The sequence below is a fragment of the Podarcis pityusensis genome, assembly GCF_964106645.2.
Source record: "Podarcis pityusensis genome assembly, chromosome: 7".
In the NCBI taxonomy this organism is placed as follows: domain Eukaryota; kingdom Metazoa; phylum Chordata; class Lepidosauria; order Squamata; family Lacertidae; genus Podarcis; species Podarcis pityusensis.
The window spans coordinates 76,312,616-76,324,395 of NC_138031.1; the positions used below are offsets into that span (position 1 = coordinate 76,312,616).

Sequence of the window (11,780 nt, forward strand, 5' to 3'; positions counted from 1 at the left end):
AACATTTTCCATGCTTCTTTAAACTTGTGTTTTTCTTGTTTTTCTTATTCTGTATATTAGGTCCATAAACTGCAAGCATATTCCATTCTTTAATTGGGACCTTGCTCGTTTTCCATATACTTTTTTAAACTTCAGATGGCAGAGATTTAATCTGGAATATTTTCCATGCAAAGCACTGTGCTGCCACAGAGCTGCGGCTCTCACCCTATGAAACACTGGACAGAGGTTGACCTCAGCTCCAGTGGTTTTTAAACCCTATTCTAGGGAATACTCAGCTTCTTTCAAAGCTTCAGTGGTTCTTCAATGAAACAATCAGCAGTGGTGGACAAGTTGCACTGAAAAATGACCATCACTACTAATGGTGCAGGATAATGTTGGGTGAGGTTTTTTTTTAATGGTGTATATTCAATTAACATAAGCCGGTGGTAAGGATCCTGAAGCTGAGGCTTCAATACTTTGGCCACCTCATGAGAAGAGAAGACTTCCTGGAAAAGACCCTGATATTGGGAAAGATTGAGGGCACAAGGAGAAGGGAACGACAGAGGACGAGATGGTTGGACAGTGTTCTTGAAGGTACTAACATGAGCTTGACCAAACTGTGGGAGGCAGTGGAAGGCAGGAGTGCCTGGCATGCTCTGGTCCATGGGGTCACGAAGAGTCGGACATGACTAAACAACAGCAGCAGCAACAACAACAAAAAGTGATAAAGATCAACAGGTCTCACCCATGCCCTGCATAAATTGTGCATTCCCTAGACCAGTGGTTCCCAAACTTTCTTCATCCTGAACCACTTGAAAATTGCTGGAGAATCCTGGGAGGATTGAAACCTGCCTTGGTTGGGCTACATTGCAGCTGTGCAGATGTCAATCCTCCAGAAGTTTCTCTATTTCTGGTCCTACTGATAACTATAATGCCCAAACGACTTAAAGTTTAACAGAGATTGTTGGGTAAACTCATTCATAGGGAAAATAAAGCTTGGTTATGCAGCAGAGTATTGTATAGTAATGGCAACAAAGAGGCTCTGGAAGCGTATCATTTGCATTCCAAGCCAGGAACTTGGTGTCTTTGACTCAAGATCCATGAGGGAAACCGTGGATTGATATAGAATTGGAAGATCATAAATTTAGGGAATGGCCCTTTCTTACTATTACCCCCAAACTAATTTGCAAGGTGGAAAACATATTTTTACTCGGTACATTACATGTTTGGTGAACAATATTCAAGAAAGCCTCTCCTCTAATCTCCTCGCTGATTCCACTTAGATCCCACCCCAGGTTTTGTGAAGCGGAAGATATGATGCATTTGAGAAGGCTGGGAACAAGCAAGTCTATATTGACTCAGGGATTTTTATGTAAATGCCCCCCCCCCCAATTATAGAACATATTTGGGCTAAAATTCTTAATGTTAGATGGCCATGGTTTAATTTTAATCCATTGTTTTTCTTTCTGTTGAAACCATGTATTCAAGCAGACTGAGAGGGGACTGCTTTAGGACAACTTACGGTCAATGTTCCTGCTACATAGAACATTTTCCCTCTAAAATAATCAAACTGGACAGTGCCAAAGAGGTGGCGGATCAGACCTCAAATGGAAGCCACCAGAGAATGTGGGGAATAGCAAAAATGCTGCTGGTGGTGATGTTAAGGCCAGCTGTGCGCAATATAGGCCTGGGAATTCTACAGGAGCTCTGTGAGATGGATTTCATCAAAGCAGTGTGTCACACAAAGCTCTCTGTAATGAAACACACAGCATGGTTGATAGTAAAAGAGGAAATGGAGAAACAGGATCTTTTAGGGGGGAAAGAAGGCCATGTTCAGCTGAAGGAAACATACAAATGGAGTATCTACCCACTGTTATTGGAGTAATTGGGGTCCCTGCTGATGGAAAGAGCCTATTTGAAGTGAGTTTTGTCTTCCCACATCCAGAAACAGATGAGGGCTGCCATTTCCTGGTCTCAGCATGTCCAAGTTGCTTCAAACATGCAGAGAACAAGCAGTCTCTCTTCACCAAAATGGCTTTGGTTAAGGCTTCGGATGTGATCAGGAAAGAAAATTTCCATAAAAACGTTCAATGCCCTTTGATTTCACCTAAGTCTCCTTGCACAGCTGTCGGCATGAAGTTGTGTTAAACAAAGTCCTCCAATGTTCAGTGTAACATTTGTCAGCTTGAGTCTAAGGTCGGATTCAGCATTCACCCTGCTTCTGCCCATGTCAACAAAGGAGGTTCAAAGACTCTCTCAAGACAAATCTTCAAAAAATGTAGTATAAACACGGACAACTGGGAAACACTGGCCTGCGAGTGCTCCAATTGGAGAACAGCCTTTACCAAAGGTGTCATGGGTTTTGAAGATGCTCGAACACAGGACGAAAGGGAGAAACACGCTTAGAGGAAGGCACGCTTGGCATGATCAACTCCTGCCAAGGTGATCAGGCCAGGTAGGGGGGAGGGACCACCTGCCCACACAATAGGGGGAGGATCTTACCTGGGAATCGTCAGTTGGCTCCAGAGCTTCTCCCACCATACCCCCCTCAGTTAAGTCTTCTTTTGCAGGTTAACCTTTTCTCCACAGGTATGTGGATGCTACTACGTCAAGGTCGCTGTTGAAGGGTTGGAAAGGAATTCTCCTGCATTGGCAGGTTTGCCTTTCCCGTAGCAGAACATCACAACTTTGGCGGTATCAGGCCTTGGGTGGAATCCTTTAGTCTATCTTCTCTAAATGGGGGAGGGTGTGCAGCGGTGACCCATGCCCCCTTCCTTATTGCAGCAGCGATACCAGGGTTTCCTGTTAAAGGGGTTGTTTTGAGGGGAGGCTTTGGCCATATGCCTAGAGGTTGTCATTGCTCTCTCCTGCGACGGCGGCGTAACAGGGGGCAGGCTCTCTTTGCTTGAACATATGTTCTCCAGAGCCAGCCCATGTCCCCCCACACTCTGGATAACCCTGATGTTCCCCAGATCCCCGGCGGGGGACTGGGATGGATAAACGCCCAATGCCTGAGCCAAGGTCTACCCACATCTGAAACATACGGTAATAAAGTTGTGGCCAATTTAATCCCATAGCATGTTGTCTTGAGTCATTATTCCACACGGGGCCGCCCAGGATTTGGGAGACTCCGCCTGGTCCATGCGATGTCCTGCACCTCAGTAGCACCTCACCGCTTGAAAAACTCCAAGCCGAAGTAGATTTCTGTAAATGCCTAGCTCTCTGCATCATCTTTGACACTGTTGTACTGCTCGAGTGTTTATATTTGTCAGCTGCCTCTGCAATGTAAAACAGGAAAGAAATAATGGAAAGGAAAGAAAAATTACTGGAGTAAAAGACAATATGCAGCAAAGAGCAAATACATTACTCACCCCATTGTTAGCTTCAAAAGTGAGTTTTATGTCACTGATATTTCATCCCAAGTGTGTCTCTCAGTGTGTGACTTTTCTATATTATTCTCTGCCTCTTCTTCAGGAGAGCAGAGAATTCCTTCCTACAGCCTGCCAGACAGCATGACAAGAATAAACAAACCTTGCAGCCAAGGCTGCACTATAATTCACACATTCTCTCTGCCACAGACCTTTGGTTTTAGCTATTTCCTGAGTCAAATGTAATACTTTTTTTTTTTTTTAAGGGGGGTTATCTTTTGGTATCAGAAAGCAGGCCACCCTTATTTCCTTGATTTCTACTAAGCTAATACAGTGCATGCAAAAATGATGAATAAGACAGGTTAAAGTCATCAGGATGAAACTGGGAAGGCATGAGAGATATAAATCAAATCTCAAAAGCCTAGCAATTTAGCATTTTTGCTCTCCTGAGAATATTCCAGAAGATTAAGCCTTATTATATTTTTTAGAGAAATGAGAGCAATGGAGGTAAACTTCCGCCACTTCCTCCTCCTATATGCAGGGGTGTACCTATGGGTTGGCCAAGGGTACAGGCCTAAAGAAGGGATGTGCAAAAATTATGCTTCTCCACTCTGGCTTGGAGTGGCTAGGAACCTGCCTGCCCATTCACACACTTGCAGGTGGGCGAGTCGAAAAGGCTCCTCTCAGCACTGAAAAGCATTTTTTGTGTGTTTCTGGTCCATGGTCTCTGTCCACTTTGGAAGTGCTGATACAGCTTTTTGCCAAGGGCACAAGGGATGAGGGGGCATCAATACATCTCCTTGCTAGGGGCACATGGGAGCCTAGGTATGCCTCTGCTTACATGAGCCAAAAGGCATCATAGCCCCCATATTGGGTTGTGTCCAATTTCAGTCCCACAGAAATTAATGAGCACGACTCATTTAGATCTGTTAATTTTGATTGGTTTACTCTGAGTGGGACTGACACTGGGTAAGGTAAAAAGGTAAAGGACCCCTGGACGGTTAAGACCAGTCAAAGGTGACTATGGGGTTGTGGAGCTCATCTCGCTTTCAGGCTAAGGGAGCCAGCGTTTGTCCACAGACAGCTTTCCGGGTCATGCAGCCAGCATAACTAAACTGCTTCTGGTGCAACAGAACACTGTGACAGAAACCGGAGCGCATGGAAATGCCATTTACCTTCCTGCCACAGTGGTACCCATTTATCTACTTGCACTGGCTTTCTTTTGAACTGCTAAGTTGGCAGGAGCCTGGGAGAGAGGAATGGGAGCTCACCCCATCGTAGGGATTTGAACCACTGACCTTCCGATCGGCAAGTCCTTGAGGCTCCGTGGTTTAGACCACAGGGCCATTGACTTCAGCATAGGCTGCATTAAGAGGAATGAGAGTGGGATAAGAGCACAGTCTGCCAGGTCCATGTTTCTCTGTGCATCAATTTCAACAACACAGTGGAAGAGCAGTAGAAGAATAACCGGCAGTGGAATGGAACATTGGGTGGAGTTAGAATGAGTGGCAGTTGGAGTGGAAGGAGAGTGGCTGGAAAACAAAGAAATAGGAAATCAGAGAGATAATAAAAGCATATCTACTATTTAGATTTGCACACTGAGCCTGATGAAGGAATGAGGGATGTCGCTATCATCTCCCTCTTCCTGCAACTTGAAAATGATTGGTACACGCCTAATCACACAGTCTCTCTGACGATGCTTCCTATATGTGGGATTCATGGAGATGTAAGGGTTGGGAACCACAAACAATCCCTGCCCTGGGTCCTATACTTCACTAATGGCAGACCTGCCCAGGCTGGTCAAACGTATTTTGCTGCCTGAGGCAAAACAACAAATGGCATTCCACCAAATAATGTAGCACCCAAGGCCATTCAAATTATATTGGCACCCAAGGCATAAATTTCCACAAATGTATCTCCCCATCCCTGGCTACACATATGAGTTATGGTGCCAATTGTTTGGAAAATTAGATCATAACTCAAAACTCTATTTACACTGTCAAATTCAATTTAACAAGGGGATGATCACTGCCATTTAGCAAAAGAAAGAAATTTGACAAACATGTTTGTTTTCAATAAGAACGTTAAATCCCTTTCAATCAGCTGCAATAACAAATACGTGCAGAGTCTCATACAGCAGGGTGTTGAAAAGATGGGGTAAATATATCAGTCATTATAGTGCATGCTCTTTTGAGCTTGAGCATGTTAAGCTGTTGACAAATAAAAATAAACAAATCCAAGGTTCATGCACACTCACGTGGGCCTAAGGAGAGTACAGACACACACATATCATTGCACTTCAAGATTCCCCACTGCCTTCACTTCATTCCTTTGCTGCTTGAGGGGGTCTGGAAAGTCAAAGCTTGTTGTGTAAATTCATTGGGGGAGAGTGGGAGCTCAGCTGTAAAACGTGTGTTATACGAGGAGGTCCTAGATAGGCCTGTCTTCTGTCTATCTGTATATTTCAGTGGTGTGTATTGAAAATTTTCATAGGGGAATAGTTAAGGCCAGAGTTTCCAGCTTGTGAGGGCGATGGGTGTGTATGTGTGACGTTGCATGGGTAAACATCACACTGCCATCCCTATGCTGGGCAGAAGCTTACTGCATTTGGGGAAGGTGGTGCCAGGCCTCTGACAGGATGCTAGAGCCCTCCTGCCTCCTTCCCAAAGCTAGGTGGGTTTTGGGAAGCTGATGGGAGGGGTCTTGGACCCATCAGAGCATCACACCTCCCTCCTAATAATAATAATAATAAGAATAAGAATAATAATAATAAACAAACAAATAAATTTTTATTTATACCCCACCCTTCCCGGTTCAGAAAACCGGGCTTAGGGCGGCTAACAACAAATTTAAAACACTTAATTGATGCAACAAAAAACAGCATAAAATACAGTATAAAATGTGAATAACAATAAATTCAGAATTCAAAAATCAATTTAGGAGGGAAATCCATCCAATAAACATTAGATGATCACCAGGGCAAGCTGGCTCATTTAGTCCTATTTGGGCCAGCGAGGAGACCAGGGGAGAATTAGCTGTGGGATCCCAGAGCGGGTAATCTTCATAAAAAGGGGAGGGGGAGGGAAGGAAAGGGAATAAAAGATCAGGCTAAGTTCAAATTGAAAGCCAGGCGGAATAGTTCTGTCTTACAGACCCTGCGGAAGGAAGTTAAATCCTGCAGGGCCTTGGTCTCATGGGACAGAGCATTCCACCAGGTCGGAGCCATCACTGAGAAGGCCCTGGCCCTGTTGGAGGATAATCTGACTTCCTTAGGGCCCAGGACCTCTAAACTATGATTATTCACGGACCTTAAGGTCCTCTGTGGGGAATACCAGGAGAGGCGGTCCAGTAAATACGAGGGTCGTATGCAAGGCAGAAGCTTCTTGGACTTTGGGGAGGAGGTGCCAAGGGCACATTTAGGGGACTACCCTAGACCCCCTAGTCCACCGATTGCACACTACTGGTATATTTATAGAAAGTCCACAAGCAATGGTCCTTTTCAGTTGTTGTTCCCCTGACATCTCTAGTCTGTCTGCATGCAGTCCTCACTTATTCATCCATGTGGGGACAATCCCATTAAATACAACCATGCATTCATAAAATCATACAGCGTATTCCTAGACTGTGTCTAGGTTTTGACTGTGCAATTTTAGCAGCGGCGTAGCGTGGGTTGTCAGCACCCGGGGCAAGGCAAGTAATTTGCGCCCCCTGACCCGGGGCAAGGCAAGTAATTTGCGCCCCCTAACCCCTAACCTGCCGCCACTGCCAGCTTCTTCTTGCTGCTGCCTGGTCTGGTCTGGTGTGGTTCTCTCCCGTGCTCAGCGCTGCGCTGGGCGGCCGCTGCACTGTCCCTCCCCCAGATAGTCCCTCGCTCTCTCTCCACACCGCACGCCTGGCACCCACCCCCTCCACAGTGGGCGGCGACCCAGCAGCTCGGATCGGATTCGCACAGCCAGCACTGCAGTGAGAGAGAGTGAGTGAGCCAGGTAGAGGCAGAGAGCTGCGAGTGCGAGCACGCCCCTCCCTGATGTTGCACCAGGTGCGGCGGCCCCCCCTGCACCCCCCACGCTACGCCACTGAATTTTAGCAAGAACACTTAGAAAGGTTTATACATGCAGTCTTATTTGGATGGGGCATCCTTACAGAGATGTCTGGGCCTTCATCCCACATAACAGCATGCTGGAATGGAGTATCCCGAGAGAAGGCTTGACTGGTTGGCTGAGACAATGAACAGATGTGCGCCGCATTGCAAAGGGTGATGTGTGTGTTTTGGGTTTTTTTGCAGCTCCCACTTGTAGACTATTCATGAACTGTCAAAGGCATAGTATGTAAAATTTTATGTAAAGTATTGAGATCCTCTTAAGCTGATCAAAATACAGGCAGTGAGAAAAGGAGAAATAGTAATCAGCACAAATAGTAAAAGTGCAAGCGTTCAAAGTGGAAAATGAGAGATGAGAAATGAAAATGGGCTTTTGGTTTTGTAAAATACTACACCGAGACAGGCAGAGTGAGCAGGCATGTTGAAACCATCTGGATCACATTTGCTGGTAAGGGAGGGAGAGAAGATTAATTTACTTCTGCTCAGATGTAGCAAAATTAATCTTAATTGGGTTCTTTTGTCATTTGATAGAGTCCATATGGTTTCAGTAATATACATTCATTAGTTCTTAAGGTTTATTCCTGCTTTAGAGCAAACTTTAGAGCAGTTGTGTTCTTGGTAGTTAAACACTGACATTCTCAAGAAGTTGAGCAGAATATTAGCTCAGCTCATAAAGATGCCAACTATTCTTCTAATGCTCTTGGATCCCTTCATATTCCACTTCAGCAATGTGCATGGTGCTTTATATTTTTTTTTAAAAAAATGTCAAGACAAGTCCCTCACATTTTAAAATAGAGAAATACATTATTTTATGTCATTCAATCTCAGAAAAGTCAGGAAACTACCATTTGTGAGGTGATGAGGGTAACTGGGAAACAATTCTCTTCACCACAGCAAATTACAATTCCCAGGATTCTCCAGAAGAATGCCTATTAAATCCATAAACCAGGAAACACTTATAGTAGCATGCCCAGAGAGAGATAGGAAAATGTTCACCAATATTTTCATCATGACCACCCATCATTATATGCTCGTGGTGCAGTGGAGGAGAGAATTTTCTGTTCTCCCAAGACATGTAGATGCCATATTCAGAAAGAGATCGCAAAGTGATTGCCCTAAACCTGCAAATGACTGGTCAGTGACTGATTCAAGGTATGGTCATTTTAGCAGCACAGTAGACCCTCTAGAGAAGTGTTTCCAAACCTTGGGTCTCCAACTGTTGTTGGACTACAACTCCCATCATCCCTAACTAGCAAGACCAGTGGTCAGGGATGGTGGGAATTGTAGTTCAAAAACAGCTGGAGACCCAAGGCTGGGTAACACTGCTCTAGACTAGAGGGTGTTGCTTTTCAGCTCCCACCAACCCTGGCAGACTGTAAGTTCTCCATGCAGTAACAGAAGATATATCTTCTTAGAAAATAGAATCTTTCATATTGCTAATTTCGTATTTTTCAGTGTTAAGAAGCACTAACAGAATTTCAACAGCTATTTTAATTATATTATTGACTGCTGTCTCATACTGAATACTCAAATATTATTCAATATTTTCAATAATATGCTTTTAGGATTCACAGTTATGCCATTTCCCTGCAAGGAAGGGAAAAAAAATCTGGAAAGAAAAATTGAGGCAATAAGGAGTTAATAGCTGGCACCTATACATATTCTTCCATTTGTGTCTGAAGATCTCATCCTGTATTGTTTGATGAAATGTTTCATTGTCTGCATGTCCTGTATTGTTTGGTGAATTGGATTATTTTTCACATCACGGCCGTTGCATGTAATTACTCTGCGGCCTCAGCTTGTATCTCTTGTATCTGTTTATATCAATATTACTTTTTAATTGAGTTCCTGCTACTTGGTCTCTCTTTTTTTTACTTCTCCCTACAGGGCGCTATCACATTTACTTTTGTGTGTATTTTTCATAAACAAGCTAGACGCAGCTCAAGCACCAAAGTAACTCTAACAACAGCAATGGAAGGTACTTCAGAGGATGCAAGAGATGAGTTATACGGCAAATTAAAGCCATCATGTTTCTATGATATGCAAGAAAACAGATGCTAAAATTAATTTGGTTCCTGAAGCAGAGTGTAATTAAGACGTACCTGCTTTGTGTGCAGGTTAAAAAACTCACCAACCCACCTCAAATCAAATGGCAATAAAAATGCAATGAAGCCTGCTCTTCCAAATTACCTCTAAGTTTTTGGCTGTAAATACTTCTGCTAAAGAATCACACTCTTTTTCTTCTCATGTTTTTCTGGTTCACCCAACAACTTTTGCTTTTCGGGCGTCATTATGGCATTCACCACTCCATTTCAGAGTTCGGTGGGTGGACAGCATTAAAACACATCCCAAATGAAAAACAATCAGCCCATGGCATTTAGGCAGCTGGATTTTAGTCAAGCACCTGAAGGAACACAATGTTGTGGAGTGGCAGCTCTCACTTAGAGGGGCATTCCAGAGGATAGGTGCCATTACTGAAAAGGCCCTGCTGCTAGTAAAAGGGGATTAACTCTTCTACGCAGCACTGAATTGCTGAATGAGATGAACTCACCTGTGGAGTGGGGTGCTATACAGGCAATGGAATGAGCATTGAGCCTGATCACTATCAGTGGTTCCAGCCCTTTCCCAGCATTAGTTATGCTTTTCACCAACCTTCTTCATATTTTCATCTCTTTTCTAAAGTCTATGTTTGCAAAGAACTAGAGGCAGCTTTGGGACACGGGTGGCACTGTGGGTTAAACCACAGAGCCTAGGACTTGCTGATCAGAAGGTCGGCAGTTCGAATCCCCGTGAAGGGGTGAGCTTCCATTGCTCGGCCCCAGCTCCTGCCAACCTAGCATGTCAAAGTGCAAGTAGATAAATAGGTACCGCTCTGGCTGGAAGGTAAATGGCATTTCCGGGCGCTGCTCTGGTTCACCAGAAGTGGCTTAGTCATGCTGGCCACATGACCTGGAAGCTGTATGCCGGCTCCCTCGGCCAATAAAGCGAGATGAGCGCGGCAACCCCAGAGTCAGTCACGACTGGACCTAATGGTCAGGGGTCCCTTTACCTTTAGGGGCAGTTTTTAATAATAATAATAATAATAATAATAATAATAATAATAATAATAATTTATTAGTTTTCAGTTACAATAATCCAATAAAAGCCTCATTATAACAATGCCTAGTTATAATTCCATTAATAATGCCAATCATTCAAAAGCCAAATTATACAATTTAGGTGGCCCTCTGTGTGCTGGAATTGATGGTTAGATGATTTACTTTATTCTTGCTTTCCAAAATCTTATAAATTTCCTTTACCCTCCCATCAGAACTAGAGACAGTTTTTTAAAGGCTTTTAAAAAGGAAAAAATATTAAAAGAAACCAAACTTCAAGTCCTACTGATTTTAAGGGAAGAGAGTGAAGCCTATGCTTTTCTTTCCAATTCCAATCCATAGATCTGAAAAATACTTAGTTCACATCATAATGGCTAAAGTTGGAGAAGATTGCCTTAAAGTTCACAACATTAAAACAAGTTTGGACTGCATTTTACTGTTGACCATGCAGAAATCCCGGCACACTGATCTGAGAACAAGTCCCATTGAATCCAGTGGGTCTGACTTCTGAGTAGACCTGTATAGTAATGAACTGTTCTTTTTAGTACTGCATAGTACTGTTAGTTAAGATAGATCATAATTAATGATACCCCTTTCACCTGAGAATAGGATAAACTCACACTGTTTGACCTTCTCTTCCATGGGTAAATCTATTAGGGAAATATGTGAGTAGAAAAAGCTGAAGTTAAATCAGAGTTTATTAAAATGTCAAAGACATGGAGGAAATATATTGAAAAGAAAAGGTTTAAAGTTTAATTATTGCTCTGTTATATTTTAGCAATCTTTTCAAGTCTTGGGAGTTGTAATAAGAGAAAAACTGGTTTAAATTCCATATTCATAAGTATTATTTATATTTTAAATAGTACTTGAGCCTCAGAAAGATCAATAAAATGGCAATTTATACAGATACATAGATTTGCACAAGACTATTATTCAGCTTTGCATTTCCCTCTTGTTAACTGCAGAAGTCGCTAGAGATAATAATTTTACAACAAAGTTTGTGATATGGCTATTCAGCATTATTATCGAGGCCCAAACAATATTAGTTAATTAATCACATGACTTTAAAGCAATTTAGTCGAGATAAATTTATGAAAACAGACTTTCACTGGATCCTGATTCAGAATTTCCACCATCACCACTTGCTGAGGGATATGTGGAAAGGATCGGACTTCCGGTTAGAAGATGGCGCCTGAAGCAAGTCTCCTGTGAGCCTCAGCAGAGTGAGTAGGAGTTTTA

At 43.2% G+C, this 11,780-nt stretch overlaps 1 long non-coding RNA gene across 2 annotated transcripts in view; it reads left to right on the top strand.

The window, feature by feature from the left end:
• The window catches only part of LOC308482128, a 12,582-nt gene extending 2,947 nt beyond the window's left edge, over positions 1–9,635 (top strand). Inside the window, exons 1-3 of one of the 2 annotated variants that reach the window (XR_013989065.1) lie at positions 4,774–5,073; positions 7,633–7,894; positions 9,334–9,635. This is a non-coding gene — a long non-coding RNA (uncharacterized lncRNA). Of the gene's footprint in view, positions 1–4,773; positions 5,074–7,632; positions 7,895–9,333 lie in introns of those variants that run through there. The other variant, XR_013989064.1, reaches the window with a different exon arrangement.
• The last annotated feature ends 2,145 nt before the right edge of the window (positions 9,636–11,780 follow it).